This window comes from Hyaena hyaena, unplaced genomic scaffold (assembly GCF_003009895.1).
Source record: "Hyaena hyaena isolate Hyena2069 unplaced genomic scaffold, ASM300989v1 scaffold_16, whole genome shotgun sequence".
Lineage (NCBI taxonomy): Eukaryota > Metazoa > Chordata > Mammalia > Carnivora > Hyaenidae > Hyaena > Hyaena hyaena.
Window position 1 is genome coordinate 728,336 of NW_024080650.1, and position 17,775 is coordinate 746,110.

Genomic DNA, 17,775 nt, shown 5'->3' on the forward strand with positions numbered 1-17,775 from the left:
CTCGACCTGCTTCCGACTACCGCGTCCTTACCAGAAACCTAATGCATCGAGACTCAATCTTTTCGTGTGTAAAATGGGGGAAATACACTTAATTGTTAGGGTTATCAGGAGTTTCACTTATGCACGACATATTTTGATTTTGTCTTGCGTCCCGTATTGATTTGTCAGGATGCTATACATGCCTCGTATTCATCTTTTTGCAATTACAAAAATGTTAGAACTGTTTGTCGCCAAGGTAATTGGAGCTTAGATCGCTTAACTGGCAACCCTGTTTGAAATATCCTATACCTCTGCAAATAAAAAGATCTGGATAGTATCTATAGTTGCTCCAGCAGGTTTAGCTGAGGAAGACCAAAAGAAAGGGCTAGAAATTAAAAGTACGTATTCTTATTCAAAAGACTTTTCTTGGCTCAAGTTTCGAGTCGTGAACAAGTAACTACCATTATTTAGAAATAACTTCACATCAAAAACAAGCTTTGAAAAGCAGCCAATCAGTGACTGCTTCGCTCCAGGGCTTTGCTTCTAAAAATCGGCCAGTCAACAACAGCTTCACTCCGGTAACTAGGCTTCTGAATGTTAGTAAATCAATGACAGTCCCAAACTTCTGAAAGTCAGCCAATCATTGACAGCTCCACGCTTCTAAACACCAGCCAATCAGCAAGTGTCTCGCTCGGGTGACCAGGCTTCAGAAGTTAGCCGGGTCTTCAGCTGCCTTGGAAACCTAGCTAACACAGCTGGAAGTCAGTCCGTGGGGAGCTGGATGCTTCCGCTTCTGAAATACCTCCAATCCCGGAACGCAGGGCTTCCCAGAACATCATATAAGATCACCTCTGGCTTTGTTCAGGGAGCCTGTGCTTTACCAGTACAGCTCTCCTTTGCAGGCAGAGAAGTTCATCTTTTTCTGCATCAGATATTGAGATCAATTGTTTTTTAATCCGAAGTTCACAATCCTTTTAAGATTCAACTCCCAGCTAACATTAGTGATATGAGTTTGGGCTTGTGACAAATTCAATGACTCAGCCATGAGATTTATCAAACAAAATTTTCAGTTCTTGCGATGGTTGATGTTATCCTTTCCTTTTATTTTTTTTTGCAGTTCTATGGGTGTGTTCACAAATTTGTACAGTCATCACCACAACTAGTTTTAGCACATTTTCATCACCCCAACAAGGAAACCTACACCTTTTAGCGGCCATTCCCCCATTTGTATCCAATGGTTCCAGCCTTAGGCAACGATGAATCTTTATCTCTCTGTACAGACTTGTCCATTCTCAACATTTCCTATAAACGGAATCATAAGTATGTAGTCCTTTGTAACTGACTTATTTCATTTAGCATAATGTTTGCAAGGTTCATCCATGTTGTAGCATGTATTAAAATTTCACACTTATGGTTATAATATCCCATTGAATGGATAAATCACATCTTTCTTATCGACTTATCAGTTAATACAGATTTGGGTTATTTGCACATTTTTACTATGTTTTTTAGCCAACGCTGCAATGAACATTAGTGTACAAGTTCTAGTAGGACATATGTTTTCAGTTTTCTTGGGTATATTTCCTAGGCCTGAAATTACTGGATCATATAGTAACTCTAAGCTTTTGAGGATCTTTCAAACCATTTTTCAAAGCAGCTGCACCGTTTACATTCTCACCAGCAATGTATGTGAGTTTCAATTTCTCCAAATCCTCAGCAACACTTATTATATATCTTTTTTATTATAGCCATCTTAATGGGTGTGAAGTGGTATGTCAATGCGGCTTTGGTCTGCATTTCCCTGATAGCTAATGATGTTGGGCATCTTTTCATGTAGTTATTAGTCATTTGTATATCTTTTTGGAGAAATGTCTGTTCAGATCTTATGCCTCTTTTTATTGGGTTATTTTTACTAAGTTGTAATAGTTCTTTTTTAAAACGTTATTTATTTTGAGAGACAGAGAAAAAGCATGAGTGGGCAAGGGGCAGAGAGAGAGGAAGTGAATCCCAAGCAGGCTCAGCACTGTCAGTGCAGAGCCAGACGTTGGGCTTGAACTTATGAACTGTGAGATGGTGACCTGAGCCCAAGTTGGATGCCCAACCAGGTGCCCTGTAATAGTTCTTTATATATTCTAGATAAAAGTCTCTCATCAGGTATATGGTTTGCAAAAAAAATTTTTTCCCATTCTGTGGGTTGTCTTTTCACATTCCTGATAGTGTCCTTTGAAGCACAAAATGTTTAATTTTGATGATATCCAATTTATCCATTTATTGTTGTTGTTGCTTGTGTTTTGGTGTCATATCTAACAAACCATTGCCTAATTCAAGGTCACAAAGATTTACTCCCACAATTTCTTCTCAGAGTTTGTTTTGGCTCTTAAATTTAGGCCTTTGGTACATTTTGAGTTAATTTTTTATTTGGTGTGAGGTAAACAGGGTCCAACTTCATTCTTTTATATGTGGCTATCCAGTTGTCTTAGCACCATTCCTTTTTTAAAAAAAATTTTAAAGTGTTTATTTTTGAAAGAAAGTGCGAGCAGGGAAGGGGCAGAGAGAGAGAGGGGGACAGAGGATTCCAAGCGGACTCTGTGCTGACAGCAGTGAGCCCAATGTGGGGCTTGAACTCACAAACCGCAATATTATGACCTGAGGGAAGTTGGACACCTAACAGACTGACCCACCTAGGTGCACCTATTTTTAGTTTTATGAGAAACTTCCATGATGTTCTCCAGAATGGCTGCACCTGTTTGCATTCCCACCAGCAGTGCAAGAGGGTTTCCCTTTCTCTGCATCCTCGCCAACATCTGTTGTTTCTTGTGTTGTTAATTTTAGCCATTCTGACAGGGGTGAGGTGGTACATCTCATTGTGGTTTTGATTTGTATTTCCCTGATAATGAGTGATGTTGAGCATGTTTTCATGTGTCTGTTAGCCATCTGGATGTCCTCTTTGGAAAAGTGTCTGTTCACACCTTCTGACCATTTCTTAACTGGGTTGTTTGGTTTTTTTGGGTGCTGGGTTTGATATGTTCTTTATAGATCTTGGATACCAACCCTTTCTGAGATATCATCATTTACAAATATCTTCTCCCATTCCATAGGCTACCTTTTAGTTTTGTTGATTGTTTCCTTTGCTGTGCAGAAGCTTTTTATCGTGATGAGTCCCAATAGTTCATGTTTGCTTTTGTTTTCCTTGCCTTCCGCGACGTGTCTAGTACAAAGTTGCTCTGGCTGAGGTCAAAGAGGTTGTTGCCTGTGTTCTCCTCTAGGATTTTGATGGTTTCCTGTCTCACATTTAGGTCTTTCATCCATTTTGAATTTATTTTTAAGTATGGTGTAAGAAAGTGCTCTAGTTTCATTCTTCTGTATGTCACTGTCCAGTTTTCTCCATGCCATTTACTGAAGAGACTGTCTTTTTTTATATTGGACATTCTTTCTTGCTTTGTCAAAGATTAGTTGACCTACCTAAAGTATTTTCTAATTCCAAAACTGTAAGCAAAATTTCAAATGCCAAGACAAAATATCTACCGCAGTAATTAAAAATGTAATGACTCCATTTGCTGCTGTAGTGATTATTAAAGCTCTAAATGTTTCATCTTTCTATGGCATCATCTTGGATGCCAGTAATGATTGACAGCGCAGAAAAATTTTTTTCCTTTGTGCAATACTCTTCTTGTAAAAAGGCTCACTTGTCTATTTTGAGAAAAATCCCTTCCAAATGAGATTTCAGAAACAAAAGCAAATTTTTGTTCCGACTCTAATTGAGTTAGGAGTTAATGAAGAAAGTTATACTGCTTTTGGTGGTGACGATACAAATACAAATGTCGGTAGATGTTTGCATGAAGTCCCGATGTTGTCTATTCAAAGCTGAAGGTAAAGCATGAATGATTCTATGGAAGCTGTTGGCTGTCCTGCTTATATCACGCATAAGGCTGCTCAAATAGCAGCTCATGTCCTTCCATTTCTTTGATGTAATTGTCATGATATTGTTCTTTTTTTTAATTGTACTCTTATGCCAGCATTTATATCGTTAAAACTGAACAATTAAGGGATTTTTGTGATTTTGCTGGCATTTAATATTTTTCATTTCTCTTGTTAGCTCTCTTTAACAAATGGAGTTGAGAGAATCCTCAGTTTGTTCGAAGCACTGGAATCTTACTTTCATTCTTAATAAAAGCTCCCAAAGTTCTTACTGGCTTTAAAAATAATCCATTAAAGGAAACCAATTATTTCTTGTTCATAGTTTACAATATCTCCTTAGCAATCGGATTATGCAAACTGAAAGATAAGTGTTATTGTGACACCCATTGCTTAAGGAAACTGTTGAGTGTATTAAAAGGAAGACTGATGAAGAAAAATTTATCCCTTTAAGTATCAAGGCTGTTCTTAAAAGGAACAACACTACATATGAAAAGGAAAAGAAATTCTAACTTGAAGTGAATAATTCTTACAGCACATGTCATGAATACTTTTTGAAATGGATTTTATCTTAAAGAATTTGATTTTTTTTGTACATGGATATTGCTAAATAATCATATCTGACAGCATGGGAACAAGTGGAATCGTCATGTGTAGTATTGAAGAAGAAGGGAATAAAAATTAATGATAGTACTGTTTTTTGTTAGTGGATGTTTTAAAAAGTTATTGACTAAGAGATGCAACATAATACTGAGGAATGGAAAAGCAAGTCATGCCATGAAAGATGGTATCGGCTTCAAGAAACCAAGTTTGAAGAGCAGTTCTCAAGGTTGTTACTCTATTCTAATACATGTTCAGTATACTGGCTCATAATGCTAATGTTGAACACATTTTCCATTAATGACTGATCAACAGACAAAAGAACTAAATAAGTTAGATGTGACGACTGCAGAAGCTATGATATAAAGGAAAAGAACATAGATTGTATTTGCAAGGAATTTCATAAGCAAATTCCACAAAAAGAGTAACTATTAAAAAGAACCAAAAGGTCAAAAATATAATTAAAGGAAGAAGTATATAATTTAGGTACTTATAATTTATTTCCTTTAAATAACAATTACTTTTTAGTATATATCCCATACAATAGTTTTCTTTTATATCATTGTACATATGCATAAACAATTAGTATAATTCAAAGTTAATGGGTCCCCCTGTTTTTTTATTACTAAATCTGGCAATTCTCCTCATGGATGATCTGAGGTACTATATGCAATCTATGAGGATCTTTTGAAAAGCTTTTCCCCAACAATCTTTTTGTTTTAGAGGTACAATTTCCCTAGAATAAAATGGATAATTAAATGTACAGTTCAATGTGTTTTGACAAATGTATACAGTTGTAAATCATTGCCCCCCCCTCCCCCCCCCCCCCCCCCCACCACCACCCAGTCAGGATACAGAAAATTTCCATTACTATAGAAAGCTCCCTGGGGCCCCTCTGTGGTCAAATCCGCCACCCTTGCCCCAGACAACCACTAATTAGATCTTACTGGTCATAGATTTGTTTTGTCTTCTCTTGAAATTTATAGAAATTTGTTATGTAGCAAGAGATAACTAATATATCTCACTATAGTTCTATAAGGTAAGAATTAGGGATATTTCTTATATGCAAATAAGGAAACTGAGGTTCAGAAAGATTAAATGACTTGCCCAAATAAGTATCAGAGCAGATTTTTCCCTTGACAAATAATTTTGTTTGCAATTTTCATGGAAAAACAATAAAGAAAAACATCACAGCTCAGATAGCAAATCTCCTCAGGCCCTCCCTGGACCTCTTTTATTTTTCCCCAATGTTCCATCATCTTCTCTCGCAAACCCTCAGCCCTGCCCAACTTCATACTCTTCTCTCTGTATCCTGTTATCTGGTAGTATTCACTAAACAAGGCAAATGCTGGTTACATTAGAACTCAGTCTTGATTCTAGCTCTATCTTTCCCCAATGCCCAAAACACTGCCTTCTAGAAGGGTTTTCTAGGAAGAGAATAAGGGAAGGGCTTTAGAGGCAGAGAAAACAACAAATGCAAAGAAGTTGACAGAAACCACCTGCTCCTGAGGGAACAGATGGACAGTGGTTCAATGTGGCTAGAGAGAAGACCTCCTGGAAAAGGAGGTGGTGAGTGAGACAGGAAACGAACTGGTAGTTGGTGTGGAGAAACCTATATGCCTTGCATACTTGGATTTCTCTACAGTAAAAGACATTAGACAGAGAGACATGCTTTTTTCTTTTCTTTTCTCTTTTCTTTTTAATGTTTATTTAGGGGCATCTGTCTGGGTGGCTCAGTTGGTTAAGCGTCCAACTTTGGTTCAGGTCATGATCTCACAGTTTGTGGGTTCAAGCCCCGCGTCAGGCTCTGTGTTGACAGCTCAGAGCCTGAAGTCTGCTTTAGATTCTGTATCTCCCTCTCTCTCTGCCCCTCCCCCCCTTTCTCAAAAATAAATAAAACCATTAAACAATTCTTAATAGTTTATTTTTTTTTGAGATAGAGAGAGACAGGGACAGAAGATACAAAAGGAGCTCTATGCTGACAGCAGGGGGCCTGATGCAGGGCTTGAACTCACTAACTGTGACAGTATGACCTGAGCCAAAGTTGGGGGCTCAACTGATGAGAACCACTCAGGCGCCCGAGACCTGCTTTTCTCTGAGCTTTCAAAAGACCCTTGGGTAGGGGCGCCTGGGTGGCTTAGTCGGTTAAGCGTCCGACTTTCGCTTAGGTCGTGATCTCGCGGTTCGTGGGTTCGAGCCCCGCGTCGGGCTCTGTGCTGACTGCCAGCTCAGAGCCTGGAGCCTGTTTCAGTCTGTGACTCCCTGTCTCTCTGACCCTCCCCTGCTCACGCTGTCTCTCTCTCTCTCCTAGAAATAAATAAAAAACATAAAAAAAAAAATCTCAGCAAGATTTAAAAAAAAAAAAAAAAAAAAGACCCTTGGGTAGTTTCCCAGATGATGTTGGGGCTCCTTGGCACTTACCACTTCCTTGCATCTCGGCCTACCTTCCATGTCAGCAGGCTGGAAGCCCTCAACCCATGACTGAAAGGAGTTGCTATATAAATACTCTGCCTTACCACTCCCCAAGCAGGACGACTCAGAGGCACATACTCCATAGTGTTTCTCAAGGTTCCTCGGTAGGATAGGCTCAAGCTGCCCACAGTGATAACTTGCTGGAAATCGTGCACTTCATACACTGCTTTCCTTGCCCTGAATCTCTTCCCTACTCTCCAGCTGGTTCTTCCTGGGATTACTTCCCCAAATAGGTACTTGCACTTAAATTCTTATCTCAGGATTTACTTCTGAGCAAGGGGAAAAGGAGGACTACAAAATGAAACATGGATTACAAGGTAATATATCCCACAGTTTATTCAAATGCTCATTAAAATGTTGAGTCTTCCCGACTCTATGAGTTAAATGCAATTTCCAACAAAATTCTAACAGGATATTTTAAATGGAACTTAACTGATTCCTATGGCCATTAATAGCAAAGTTGGTTATGGGGAAAAAACAAAACAAAAAACCAAAGAGAGGGAACTTGCCCTCCCAAATAGTTAGATTTGTTATAAAGCTCTTAGTATCTCAGATTCACTCTAAAGCTATCATAATGGCATAGTGAGGGGCAAACAGACCTAAACATATATGAGACCTTATTGTGTAATAAACGGGGCATTACAAAGTATGCAGGAACTGGTGGACTATTCAATAAGCAGCACTGCACAACTGAATTCCCTTGTGAAAAGAATTAAACTTCTATGTGACATAACATATAAAATAAACTGCAGATACTTTAAATATAAAAAACTGACCTTTAGAAGTATTCGAGGTTATCTTTATAATTCAGGGAAGGGGAAGGATTTCTTGAACCAGAAAAATATCAGAAATCTAGAGAAAAGACTGATATATTTGATCAAATCAAAATCTGAAACATATGTACAACACATGGTATAAGCAACCAAATTAACCATCCATGCTATAATATGGGTGTAACTTGAAAGCAGTAAGCTAAGTGAAAGATGCCAATTGCAAAAGATCGCACATTGTATGATTCTATTTTTATGAAAGGCTCAAAATAAACAAATTGACACAGACAAAAGGTAGATTAGTAGTTGCCAGGGGCTGGGAGAAGAGGGAGAAGGAACAATGACTGCTAATAAGTACAGGATCTCTTTAAGAGATGATGAACATGCTCTAAAATTAGACTGTGGTGATGATTGCACAACTCTGACTGTAACTGAAACCCAATGAATTGTACGCTTTAAATGGGGGGAATTCTATGGTATGTGAGTTATTTCTCAATAAAACTTTTTTTTTTAAGGCAAGACACACACTGGGAGAAGAGATTTGCCATGAATATTACTGACAGATTATATCAATTCTGGAAAGCAATAAAAATGACAAGCCTCTCAATATGAAAATGCACAAGAACTGGCAATTCAAAGATGCAGAAACCCAGTAAACACACACAAGTGTGCTCAACATCATTAGGAATGAGGGAGAAGAAAATTAAAATAATGAGATACCATCACACTCATTAATTTGGAAAACAATATTTAAAAGCTTGACATTATTTAGTGTTGCCAGAATATGGGAAAATGGAAACTCTATACACTTTTGGTGGGAGTATAAATTGATATAACTACCTTGGACAGCAATTTAGTAATACCTAGTAAAGCAAAAGAAGCTTGCATGTCCCTACAAGCCAGCAATTCCAGTTCTAAAGAAACTTTTTTTAAAGGTTTATTTATTTTTAGTAACCTCTACACCCAATGTGGGGGCTCAAACCCACAACCCCAAGATCAAGAGTCACACATGCTCTTTCAACTGAGTCAATGAAGTGCTCCTGAAGAAACTCTTCACATGGGGGACACTTGAGGAGCTCAGCTGGTTAAGCATCCAACTTCGGCTCAGGTCATGATCTCTCAGTTTGTGAGTGTGAGCCCCACATCGGGCTCTGTGCTGATGGCTCAGAGCCTGGAGCCTGCTTCAGATCCTATATCTCCCTCTCTCTCTGCCCCTCCCCTGTTCGCATACTCTCTCTCTCTCAAAAATAAATAAACATTAAAAACTTTTTTTTAAAAAAAGAAACTCTATCATGTGAGAACACGGGAAGTGAATCCAAAGATGTCTATGGCATATTGTTTATAATAGCAAAATTTGGGACGGGGATTTAATATTCATCTATAGGGGATCAAATGTGAAATGTGAATCAAATGTGTACTATTCATTCACAGAAATACACAGAGAGAATATTTGCAATATGATACCTATATTAGAGTTCTCCAGAGAAACATATACTGTATATGTAAATGTATTATTATGAGGAATTCGTTCACGCAATTATGGAGGCTAAGAAGTCTCATGATCTGCTGTCTGCAAGCTGGAAACCCAGGAAACCAAGCAGTGTAATTCGAGTCTCAATCTGAGGCCTGAGAACCAGGAGTGCTGATGGCATAAAAATTCCAGTCTGAGAGCAAAAGATGGATGTCCTAGCTCATTCAGTCAGGTGGAGTGAATTCTTCCTTCTTACATCTTTTGATCTATTTGGGCTCTCAGATGGATTGGATGATGTCCACCCACACTGGAGAGGGCAATTTTCTCTACTGCTATACTGATTAAAATGCTAATCTCATCCGGAAACACTCACAGACACACCTAGAAATATTTTAACCAAGTATCTGGGCAACCCATGACCCAATCTAGTTGATACAAAAAATTATCACAATACCATTCATTGATGTAAATTAAACATACTTCAAATAATACTATGTCTATTGCAGCAAAAGTATAAAAACATGATAGTTTTGGGGTGCTGGGCTGCTTCAGTTGGTAAAGCATGCGACTCTTGATCTCCTGGCTGTGAGATCCAGCCCCACCCTGGGTGTAAAACCTACTACAAATAAAGCAAGAAATCAGTCCTGATATTAAAATAAAAAACAAAACATGATAGTTGCTGTTTCTGAGACTGGGGAAGGCAAACTTGGTGGCGGCATCTTAATCTATAATGTTTTATTTCTTTAAAAGAACATTTGTTTCAAATATGACAAAATACCAACATTTATCCATTTTGGTGACTGGTACCCAGGTATTTATTATATAAGCTTTTGTTCTTATGAAACACTTCACTATGAAAATATAAACTCCCCCACAGAAAATGGACAAATGATACAAACAGGCAATTTACAAAGAAAGAAATACAAATGGCTAAATATATATATATATATACATATGTATATATATATATATTTCAACCTGACCAGATATCTGGGAAAAGAAAATTAAAAAGAAATAAGGTGAATTGTTGCTTATCAAATTAACCCATCCAAAAAATAAATAAATAACCAGAATGGAGAAATGAACTCTAATATGTGCTAAATGGACTTTAAAAGGGCACAGTCTTGCTGGAGGGTGCTTTGGTAAAATATATGTAGCACGTTCTCAAATCCATTTTCAATTTGGCTTGAATGTTAGACTGATTAGGGTAATAATGTGCTACAAATAAGTCTTCTCCTGTAAAAGGTAACTAATGGTAGTTTAACCTGGGCAGAAGATTGTATCTCTCTATAATGAAGGTGTGGTGGCTGTGGGTCATGGCAATCTGAGGAACCAGGGCCCCTTCTAACTTGTGGCTCTGCTGGCCTTCATTACCCAGGTCGCCTCACAGTGCCTGATGGCTGTTCCTGTACCAGCCATCAAATATGCATTCAATCCAGGATAGTGGAGGGAAGAACAAAGAGGAAGGAGCACAGGGTGACACCGGCTTTCTCCTTAGGAAAGTTCCGCATGACAGACAGTTTGCCTTCATATGGTGTCCAGAACCGAGTTATATGGCCACACCTGGTTAGAAGAGAGTCTGAGAAATCTAATTAAATTTTTTAAAATGTTTATTTATTTGAGAAAGAGAGAGAGAGAGACCGCGCAATTGGGGAGGGCAGAGAGAGAGGGAGACACCGAATCTGAAGCAAGCTCCAGACTCTAAGCTGTCAGCACAGAGCCGGACATGAGGCTCGAACTCATGCACCATGAGATCATGACCTGAGCTGAAGTCATATGCTTAACCAATCAAGCCACCCTGAGAAATTTGATTTTTATTCTGGATCAGCAAAATTACCTTGTTCATTTTTCTTTTTGGTAAAGGAAGAGGGAGAGTGGATATATTCAAAAAGAAACAATAGTGTTTACTATGAATATGTAAAAAAATAGTAATTTTATTTTCATATGGTCTTTCATGAACCATGTATTAGATGATATTGGTGCCCCTGCCAGATCCCTTTAACCTACCTAGCACACCCATGTGTGTGAGTTTTAATCTGGGATTATAACTGTGCCCTTCTTCAGAGAATTGCCTTTGCCCTACAGTTGCCATGTCACAAAGAAATGCCTTTGAGGTTATACCTGCCCCAGGGAAGAGGGAGACAACCAATGATTTACTGACATAAGGGCAAAAAAAAGCCCAACTCTTGCCTCAAGGGAGATAACTCTGTGATAGGATTCTCACTCCAGAGCTCTCCAGTGGAATTAGGCTCAAACCAGACTCCAGTTGAGGTCCCTTTCTTCACTCTCTCCCTGATACACATTTTTCACTCCTGATCATCTTCCTTTTCCCTTTTTATCCTTGTCTTACCTCCTGACATGTTTCTCTTGAGAGTACTTTCTCAGCCAATTAGGTACACAAGAATCTCCATCTCAATCTCTGCTTTTAGGGAACCTTGGTCCAAGTTGGGTCTCACCTACTGGGTAGCAGGAAAAAATTAAATTTCTGTCCTGGTCAGCAAAGTTGGTCTAATATAATGATTTGGATAGTTCCTTTAGGAAATGCCTAGTCCCTGCAGTAGAAGGGATTATTATCCCCAATTCTTTATTCCCTTCCTGATGTACAGTATTCATTCCTTCCCCGTGGATGTTGGAATTGGCTGTGAGACTTACGTTGGCCAATGGAATGCTAGCGGATAGGATGTGAGAACAGAGGCTTTGAATGTGAGCACGATTTGGCTTGCCTTTTGCAATCCTGTCTTCTGTCGCGAGAAGAGCAAATCATAGTAACTGCTGGTCCCTGAATGAGTAGTCTTGTGGAATAGACTTGAATTGTACCCATGGCCTGGAGCCAAGTCCAGTTGATCCTAATTGAATCCATCAGAGCTGTACCTGAACCTCAAACCTGTGAATCTAAGCTTGTTGTTAAAAGGCATTGTGTTTTAAGATTGTCATACAGTAGAAGCATGACTAAAAGAATCTTTTTAGGAATAAATGTTCAGATTCTTGGGACGTTACATCTATCCCATTCTCAAAAAAGACACCTGGAAGACTAGGGGGAGGTGGACTTACCTCCTACCCTCTAACAGCCATAGCCAATAAAACCCATTTTCTTTCTGAGTTTGAGCTGGGTCTGGTGACCTAGCATCTCATTGTCTTTGGCTTTTGCTTGCCCTTTGGACACCTCTGAGTCCTTGTCCTTAATGATCAGTCTACCCAGCAGCCCTTGCTACCCCATGACAGACCTCCTGGCTCTCAGCTAGCATTTGCTCTACCCAGGGATCATAGGAATCACAAGAGCCTAGTAAAAACTGTATCCCTGCTTGACACCCCCCCCCCCCACATTGCTCTTCACCAGGTTCAAGGAGGTTCAACCATCCCTCTCCTACATGGTGGCTTTCTCCTAGAACCTTAAATGTGGAATGGAGTGATCCCTCCTACATTTGGGGCCTAGCTGAATTCTCAAACTGTCTCTCTTTCTCCAGGTTAAAGTCTACAACGGAAAGACCAGGGCCCATGCATTCCATATTCTCTCTCTGCTTCCTCTCCCTCTCCATAATATCTTCAGGCCAAGGCCTAGGTTTTGAAAGTACACTATGGAAGTAATGCTTCAATGTGGTAGCTATTGATATGTCAAATGAGAGCTACAGGAATTTAGAAAATTATTTCCCTTTGACAATGCCTTGCTTTGAAGTCTATTGATTTGTAGCAAAACTCTATTGTGAATGTTCAAAGCTGAAAAAAAATCCTCTCTGCTTATTTCCTGCAATAAATCAAATCCCCATCACCACTCCAGTAATATGGATGAATTGTGGTAGACATGGAGATTTTCTGCCCAAATCACCTTTCAAGGGAAGGCTTGCTGCCCAGCTGCAGAGAGCATGTTCAGCAGCAAGCCATCAGCTCCTTCACGGTCTGCCTCAGCTATAGACAGCTGGCTCTTCCAAGGTCACACCATTCCTGAGGCAGCCTACCTAAAGACTGGGTCAGGTGGAGGTACAAAGACCTGGCTGTTTTTGGTCCAATGTAGGGCATTCTGTTGGGAAAGGTCATTGGAAGGATATGACCACTAGTTGATCCATGAGTTGGACCTGGGCAATCAGAGGCTCCTCCCTTCCTCCACTGTCCTTGGACTATGGGTTCTACTTGCCTTTCATGGTCCCATAGATTGCTCCAAGGACATAACCTTGAGATAGCGATGTGGCTGGTATTGAGAATATGTACATGGTGTATGCGACTGACCCCAGTTAAGGCCTCTGTATAAATGTTCAAGAGTTGGTGGGCAACTGTGGGGATCTACTTGTCTTGCTGCTGCTCAAGACAAACCCTGTATGTAAGTTCCCTTTGCCTATTAAAACTGCCACCTAAACTGAGGGTTGTTGTAGACAGGTGGGTGGGGGGATGGGTTAAATGCGTGATGGGTATTAAGGTGGGCACTTTTTTGAGATGAGCACTGTGTATTGTATGTAAGTGATGAATCACCGGGTTCTACTCCTGAAGCCAAAACTACACTGTATGTTAACTAATTTGAATTTAAATTTAAAAAAAAATCAGAGGATACCACACACACACACACACACACACATACACACACACTCACACACACACACGTACAAACAATTGCCACCACCAGCCTGGAGTGACCTGCCTCTTTCTTTGGTCTCTCCCTGCCCTCTGCATTTGGGGGCCAGTTTCAGATCACACCCAGGAAACTCCTGAGGAGGCTATAAACCAACACACTCTACTGGGCAGTACTCATTCAGTGAGGTTTCATTTGGCCTGTGTCACAATTTGACTTCTTCCTCCTCCCATTCTGGCTTCTGCCTCCTTCTTTCCCATAATAAATATCTTGCGCCCCCTGGTCAGAGTGGCTAAAATGAACAAATTAGGAGACTCTAGATGCTGGCGAGGATGTGGAGAAACGGGCACCCTCCTACACTGTTGGTAGAAATGCAAACTGGTGCAGCCCGTCTGGAAAACAGTATGGAGATTCCTCAAAAAATTAACAATAGAACTCCCCTATGACCCAGCAGTAGTACTGCTAGGAATTTAGCCAAGGGATACAGGAGTGCTGATGCATAGGGGCACATGGACCCCAATGTTCATAGCAGCACTCTCAACAATAGCCAAAACATGGAAAGAGCCTAAGTGTCCATCAACTGATGAATGGATCAAGAAGATATGGTATATTTATACAATGGAATACTACATGGCAATAAGAATGAAATCTGGCCATGTGTAGCAACATGGATGGAACTTGAGGGTGTTATGCTGAGCGAATAAGTCAGGCAGAGAAGGACAGATACCATATGTTTGCACATATAGGTGGATTAGGAGGAACTTAACGGAGGATGAAGCGGGAGAAGAAGGGGGAAAATAGTTGGGGAGAGGGAGGGAGGCAAACTATGATAGACTCTTGACTGCTGAGAACAAACTGAGGGCTGAGGGGGGGTGGGAGAGAGGCGAAGGCAGGTGATGGGCATGGAGGAGGGCACTTGATAATAAACTATTAAAAAAATAAATATCTTGCACCTCAAATTCCATCTCAGAATCTAAATCAAACCTATGACATGGACACTCGGGGCTGAACATAAAGATCCTCTTTTTTTTTTTTTTAATGTTTATTTATTTTTGAGAGAGGGGGATGGGTAGAGAGAGAGGGACAAAGGATCTGAAGCCGGCTCTGTGCTGACAGCAGTGAGACTGAAGTGGGGCTCGAATTCACAAACTGTGAGATCATGACCTGAGCCAAAGTCAGATGCTTAACCGACTGAGTCACCCACGTGCCCCAATATAAAGATCCTTATACATAGAAAGGAATATGATTCAGCCTCAAAAAGGAAGGAAGTTCTGGGGCGCCTGTGTTGCTCAGGTGGTTGAGCATCTAACTTCAGCTCAGGTCATGACCTCGCAGGTTGTGAGTTCGAGCCCTGCATCGGGCTCTTTACTGATAGCTTGGAGCCTGGATCCTGCTTTGGATTCTGTGTCTTCTCTCTCTGCCCCTCCCCTGCTCATGCTCTGTCTCTGTCTCTCTCAAAAATAAACATTTTTTAAAAAGGTAAGGAAATTCTGACACCTGCTATAGCAGGTAGGTGAATGTTGTGGACATTATGGCAAGTGGACAGTGTGATGGCTGCACAACAATGTGACTGCTTAAGGCCACTAAGCTGCACTTAAAATTGGTAAATTTTACGTTATGTATATTTTGTCACAATAAAAACTGGTTTACAGGGGCGCCTGGGTGGCTCAGTCAGTCAAGCATCCGACTTTGGCTCAGGTCATGATCTCACGGTTCGTGGGTTCGAGCCCCGCGTTGGGCTCTGTGCTGACAGATAGCTCAGAGCCTGGAGACTGCTTCAGATTCTGTATCTCCCTCTCTCTTAGACCCTCCCCTGCTCATGCTGTCTCTGTCTCTGTCTCTCTCTCTCAGAAGTAAATAAAACATTAACAAAATTTTAAAAAAATTGGTTTACAAAAGTCAGCCATAAATCAAAGAATCACACACTGCAGGCAAGTTTATGGAATATAAGGATGGTTAAATATTAGGAAATCTTGGTGAGATGCTGCAAGTCTAAAGTGGTCCCTTTAGGACCATGATGTAAGAAAGTGCCCTCAAGATATATGCAGCAGCTTTCGCACAGAGTGACGTTGGCATCAGACACACTTAACAAATACATAAGAAATAGGTCAGAGACCGTGCTCACTCTTTTCATACGACAGAGACCTGGATGGTGACATTTCCAGAGGGAGAATGGTGGATGCTGAGAGGACTACAGGAATGTCCCCTGGTCACTTTCAGAACATACGGAGGCTGTGGTAGAGGGAAACAAAGTTTCAAAGGGTTGGTCATGTCCATTAAATAAGCCATTGTGTTTAAAATCACTATGACATTAAGGGGCTGCTGGGTGGTTCAGTCAGTTGAACAGCTGACTTGGGCTCAAGGCATGATTTCCTGGTTCATGAGTTCAAGCCCTGCTTCGGGCTCACTGCTGTCAGTGCAGAGCCCACTTCAGATCCTCTGTGTCTCTCTCTCTGCTCTGCCCCCATTCACTCTCAAAAATAAATAAAATGGATTAAAAAATAAAAATAAATAAAATCACTATGACATCATAATGCACAGGATCCTGATTTTCTTTTTTTTTTTTTAAGTTCTTTATTTTGAGAGAGAGAGAGAGAGAGAGCACGTGCAAGTGGGGAAAGGGCAGAGAGAAGGGAGAGAGAAATAATCCCAAGCAGGCTCTGTACAAGGGCTCCAACTCGTGAACCGTGAGATCATCACCCGAGCCGAAGTTGGATGCTTTACCGACAGAGCCACTCAGGCGCCCCTACCTGATTTTCTTAAAAATAAATCTGGGTTCACATTTTTTAAAAATGTTTTATTTATTTCTAGGAGAGAGAGAGAGAGACAAGCGTGAGCAGGGGAGGGTCAGTGAGAGAGGGAGTCACAGACTGAAACAGGCTCCAGGCTCTGAGCTGGCAGTCAGCACAGAGCCCGACGCGGGGCTCGAACCCACGAACCGTGAGATCATGACCTAAGCGAAAGTCGGACGCTTAACTGACTAAGCCACCCAGGCGCCCCTGGGTTCACATTTTTGATAAAAATCCTAAGTGACCTACATGTCTGCCTCAGTACATCACATTTGTCAGTCTGTCACATTAGTGATAATGCTAGGTGTAATCCACTGGTCAAGATGGTGACCACCAGATCTCTCCACGGTAAAGTACCTATTCTTCTCTGAAATTACTAAATATTCTTAGGGTAATACTTTCAGACTTTTTGAATATCCTTTTTCCCATCCCCTTTCACTACAATGGTTTTATTTTCCATTGATGATTCCTGTCCAAACCAAGTATTACTAGAATGTTTATAAAATGATTTTTCCCATCTGCCATTCCTACATTGGCTAGTTGGCATTCTTCTATGAAGAAAAACTTTCCTTTCTATGTCCCTAAAATGTTTTGTGTTAATATTAATATAAATGAATAGATTTATTTTCATTCAATATATTATAACCCATCTGGTGCATTATTCATTTGAGTCTGGTATTGCCCCAAGTTTGACATGGGGCCCTCTTTAAAATGAAGATTCCAGGGGCACCTGAGTGGCTTAGTCAGTTAGGCAGCCTGGCCTCAGGTCATGACCTTACAGTTGGGGAGCTGGAGCTCCACATCGGGCTCTCTGCTTCAGGGCTCTCTGCTATTAGCGCAGAGTCCGCTTCAGATCCTCTGTCTTCCCTTCTTGGTCCCTCCTCTGCTCACGCGCACGCCCTCTCTCAAAAATAAACAAACACAAAGAAATTTAAAAAAATGTAGATTCCAAGATACCTTCTTCATCTTCTGGGGGTGGAGTCTGGGATTCTACGTTTATAACTGGCTCCCCCTAGCGCTACTTATGCCCATTAAAGTTTGAAAAGCTGAGATGAAGCCCTTCCAAAGGACCATCTGAGTCGTTTATGTTAACAGTGGTCCCACACCCACAAGGCAATACACTTAAAACTTGAAAATGCTACTCTTTTGAGCCGAAAAAAGGCCAGAATACCAGCAAACAAAAGTCTGTCTTCCAGGGGTGGGAAGGAATGAGTATGAGGT

At 40.6% G+C, this 17,775-nt stretch overlaps 1 protein-coding gene across 1 annotated transcript in view; it reads left to right on the top strand.

Annotated features, from left to right (window-relative positions):
* ATRN (attractin) overlaps window positions 1–17,775 on the top strand; it is a 204,332-nt gene that overhangs the window by 369 nt on the left and 186,188 nt on the right. The gene's annotated exons all lie outside the window — the stretch shown is intronic.